General features: G+C 37.8%; 1 pseudogene across 1 annotated transcript; it reads right to left on the bottom strand.

The window, feature by feature from the left end:
• Positions 1 to 646: 646 nt before the first annotated feature.
• On the bottom strand, positions 647 to 4,674 carry LOC149243806 (lipase-like PAD4; annotated as a pseudogene). The gene is made up of 4 exons (XR_016246705.1): positions 4,532 to 4,674; positions 3,266 to 3,595; positions 2,385 to 3,117; positions 647 to 1,906 (listed from the first exon to the last, which is right to left on the bottom strand). The product of XR_016246705.1 is annotated as a lipase-like PAD4 (transcript).
• Positions 4,675 to 4,935: the final 261 nt, after the last annotated feature.

A 4,935-nucleotide genomic window follows, 5' to 3' on the forward strand; every position in this document is an offset into this window, starting at 1 on the left:
CATATGAGACTTGTTAATATATGACATTTTTTAATTAACCAATTTAAGTACATTGACTAAAAAAAACATAACTACATTGAAGATAAATCTCAACTTTGATTTGTGTATACTACTAAGAATATTTTAGAATATTTTGTGGAAGTTAAATCCCTACCATCTATTTAATCATTATTTATAATTAATTTAACATTATGTAAATCTGTTCCAAAATAAATATACTTATTAACTAAAATTAAAAAATAATTTGTTGATATAATATTCTATAATTTCTCAGGAAATCTCAACTTCAGATATACCGAACAAAAATACCTATGCTCACATTGTCTTCTATTATAAAGAACTATTAATTTGATAAAAAATTATCAATAATTTATTGACGAACAATCTTCTATGTTCAACTATCTCATCTTTTCAACATCAATATATATATATATATAAACACACTTTATATTGTAACTATAAGTGTATCCAATGGCCAGAATGTTTTTACTCAAACATGAAGACGCACATTTATGAAACATCAGGATTGTTACGGAGGAAAAAGTTCAATTCTTCTTGGGAAGTGAGAAGCAAAATACACATAAAAATCAAAATATTACAATGATTCAAAAATAATCTTTTCAACATCAAAATATATATATATATATATATATAAACACACTTTATATTGTAACTATAAGTATATCCAATGGCTAGAGTGTTTTTACTCAAACATGAGGACGCACATTTATGAAACATCAGGATTGTTACAGAGGAAAAAGTTCAATTCTTCTTGGGAAGTGAGAAGCAAAATATACATAAAAATCAAAATATTACAGTTATTCAAAAATAATGCTATTGGGAGAAGCTCCTCTTCTCGAGAGAAGAAGCAACCTCATTGGAAAATGTCTTTTAGTTGGAGGTAGAAACAGAAATTGCATATCTAAAGCAAAACAAGCAATCTAATTAGCAGAAGACCCTCTTCCTTGAATCTCGAAAACAATACAAGCAACCTAATCAGAAGATCATGTATTTTTTCATTCAGATAACCTGCAACCTTGAAACTTTCCCATTATCTGACCTGAAGGAGAGCTCCATTCAGGGGAAGATCACGTTCTAAACCGCTTTTCCATTCAAACAAGCTGCCACGCTTCTATTCTCTGACATAAAGGAGAGAGCCAATCAGGGGATTGATTCATCTTATACTCTTTCCATTCCTCCCACCACATCATGAAGCTGCTTCCTCGGAAGAAAACATCTCCAGAAATGCTGTGATTCCTTTCCATCTTTGTTACATACTCTTCAAACATTTCAAGCTTTTGTAGGCTTTCGTGTTGGCCTTGTTTTAGATTTTCCAGGTCTTTCCGAGCCTCTTCTACATGTGCCCAAAGGCACGAATCCGGGGTGAGGGATGCAGGCTTTGTGCGGGGTCGTTGACCTCTTGAACCGCGAGCTTTTTCTTTCGCTTCCATCCATTTCTGAAGAACTTTATGGCGATTGTGTCTTCCATCTGAAAGATAGTTGCCATTGCTGTTTGTGCGATAATAAAATTCAATATCCAGAGGCTCTACCAGTTTTCTATATGTATTGCCAGCATTTATCCACTTATTTTGGGATTGGAAATCACTTGGCAATTCATTACGCTCCCATGCTTCAATAACGCCATCCCAAAATGCCCCGAGCTTTATCCTATCCTGATCAACATGGAAATCCTTAGTGTTGGCAAAGTTCTTGAAGGTATCATAATATCCGATGCAGGTATCATAATTTCTGATGCCACCGTCCTTCTCACATCTCTCTTTATACCATTCAATCTCTGCCATACGACTTTGGTTCAGGCTTAAGTCAATAGCTAGCCTTTGAACATTTGTGTTATACCTCTTTTCAGTTTCTCCAGCTTTTCGTAGGACAAGCCGTGCAATTCAACAACATTTCAAACAAGGATTACTGTGCCTGAAAATAAAATTCAAAAGAGCAGCAGGAAAGATCAATCCAACGCTACAGTAAAATCTTATATCAGATCTTATACAGTAATAAACTAGCATGAAGAAAGCCGAAAAGGCCAGCCTAAGAGTGTTGTTCCATCTCGAGAAGGGAGATGCTCTACAGCCATGGTGGGGGATCCCTTTGTGTGAATGTGTGGCTTTACTAATATCAAATGAGGCCCAATAATATCATCGTATACAACTTTGCACTCACTTGAATGGATTTAAACCCTTTTTTTGGATTTAAAGTATGACTTCTTACAACCCAACACATGTTCATAACCAGTAAGCCCATTCTAGCTATTCTAGCTGTACTTTTATACTTCTCATACATTTTAGACATATTTACTGATATAAAAAAAACACATTACATTTTTTTCTTTCTTTCAAATGTTAATCAAAAAGGAATTTTTGGTATTACCTGAGGTTCAAAACCAATAGCTTCTAATTGCACTGAGATTCCCATCTCGTAAGAGGATTTGGAATCAGAATTTGCAGATCCTTTACCACTTATGGAGTTTTCTATGACATGTTTCAAAAGAGAACCATATCCTATATGCTCTGAAAACCAGTCCTGTATAATAATATCAGAAAGCTTTTCATGGCTCTGCATTGTCAAATGAAGCATCATCAAAACGGTCTCAGAATTCTCAATACAAGCTGCGCCATGGTTTGAGCAAAACATACAAGTACCAAAAGGTTTGTATGGGCTTCTCTTTATAACCCCATCTGATCCCCTTGAATCAACTCCATAGTATGCCACTGTAGCAGTATACTGCAGGACACTTATAAGAAGAGTCCTACAAGCATCTTCAATAGAAACATCAGCGACTTTGCCATGCCAATACGGCAAGATAGCAGTCAAAGGCTCAGCAATGGATTCAACCGGTGCAAGGAGCATCCGAGGAACAATATCATGCTGGGAAATCACATGCAAAAAGTTGCCTCCCCAATTCTCACGACCAACTGCTTCAACAATTCCTTCATTTCCCACTAAAGGGCAACCAAAAGTGATACAAAATGGAGAACTTTGCCTTAGCCTCTTTTCCAGTACCCATAATGTAGCCAAGGTTGCAACTGCCCCTCCTAAGGAATGCCCCACAAATATAATGGGCTTGAGTTTCCTTTGTTTGGAGTCCATATAAATCTGCAACTGATAGATCATGGAATACATCAACACAATGTTACTTTTCTCTTTGAATTTCTATAATTTCATCTATAATGAGTGAACAAGTAAACCCTCTTTTTGTGAAATTAAGGGCACTTTGTCCAGACAGTTGTATCTAGAAAAATCAATTTACCTGTGCTTGGAAATCTGTTTTCTCCATAATATCCAGGAACAGCTTAAGAGCTCCTTGATGGACCAGTGCTGGTTTGTCATCATTACCCTTGAGGGAATCCGAGAATACCTTGTTGTTAGTTTGTATATTGCCCTCCCCATATTTGTTCCCTTTGACGGTGAAACTTTCTATTTTATGAAAGTAAGGGAAGGCAACATATACAAAGTCTTCCTGCTCCTTCACACTAAAACTCTCTGAATCTTTTGCAAGTTGTGACTCTTCCCAAGCCTTCGAGAGTATTTCGCATGAAGCAAGAAAAGCTGCATTCTCGTCACGTGACCCACAGTGAACCTGCAAGAACACATCCGTAAATTGGTACCGTCTGGGCAAGCGAGTATGGATTCCTCTAGAATTGAGTGCAAAAAAATTGAAGAGTTCTGTGAGTCAGGGGATATGGACAACGGACAAGTCGGGTCTGAAAGCCTCTCAAATCAGAATTGTGTGCGTTATATGCCAGTTTTACACATTTTTGTAGATCAGGAGACAATGAAGGAGATGACCAAATATACAATAATGCATTCATTACCTGAGATGAAGATAAGAAGAGCAACAATGCAAAAACACTGCAGAAGATTACACATACAGACACAGAGCTTCTAAATGGAATAATTGAGGTGTACAGCACCCTAAAATCACTTAGCTTGCTAAAAACTGCACATCAAAGACCAAATCATTGGATCTGCCTTTACTGGACTAAATCAAACTCCCATTACTAAAACCACCACCCCTGGCCTCCTCTGCCTGCACCTCAGGAATAACAGGTCAAAGACCAAATTATTGGATCTGCCTTTACTGGACTAAATCAAACTCCCATTACTAGAACCACCCCTGGCCTCCTCTGCCTCCACCTAAGGAAGACCAGAACCCACGGCTGTCATAGGCAGAAAACACTACTGAGCATTAGCAGGGAAATGAATGGTGAGAAGCTATCATCACAGACCCAGAGTCTGGAATGCAAGGAAGAGCCATCCCCAAGGACAAAGACCAGTCTCAAAAAATACTAAAATTTTACCCACCACAGAAGTCCAAATTCCCCCCACAGACATCGTAAACTTCCTTAAAACATCCAATCTTCATCTCCTCAAAAATCCCTGCTAAAGGCTAATGCTTAATGCTTTGCCTGACTCCCTTCAAAATGAACACAAAAATGTCTTTATCAAAATGTAAAGAAAACAACTATATCATAAAAATTTCAGGAAAAGAGAAAGATGCCAAGCTTATCCTTACAGTGGCGTTGATGATTCTTCTGCCATGGTCTGTTACTGCTGCTTGCTTTGTTTTGCTTCACATTGGCTATGGATTTAAGCACTGAAATGTATGCAGGTTGTTTCAGAGGGGAAGAAGTCCAGAAGCAACCTACCAAGGAAAAACGTGGAGAAGACTCAGACCTTGACCAGGTGTGGAATGTAGAAAATCGTACTTGTCACTGTCAATACAGTCATCGTTCAGATGGGCAGAGCCGTCAGCCAATGTGAAAAGAGGGAAGTATAGCCGATGGTTTCAAGGAATTTTTGGTAGCATATTTATACAGGGTTGGAGTTGGATTGAGAAAATAGATGGGGGAAAACGAAAGAGGGAGCGATTAACAACAAGGACTTTGAGAATTGAGTCCGTGCTCAGAGTCTCTGAGA

Source organism: Pinus tabuliformis, chromosome 8 (assembly GCF_031772625.1).
Source record: "Pinus tabuliformis cultivar Carrire ecotype Pingquan chromosome 8, CPIR1, whole genome shotgun sequence".
NCBI lineage: Eukaryota > Viridiplantae > Streptophyta > Pinopsida > Pinales > Pinaceae > Pinus > Pinus tabuliformis.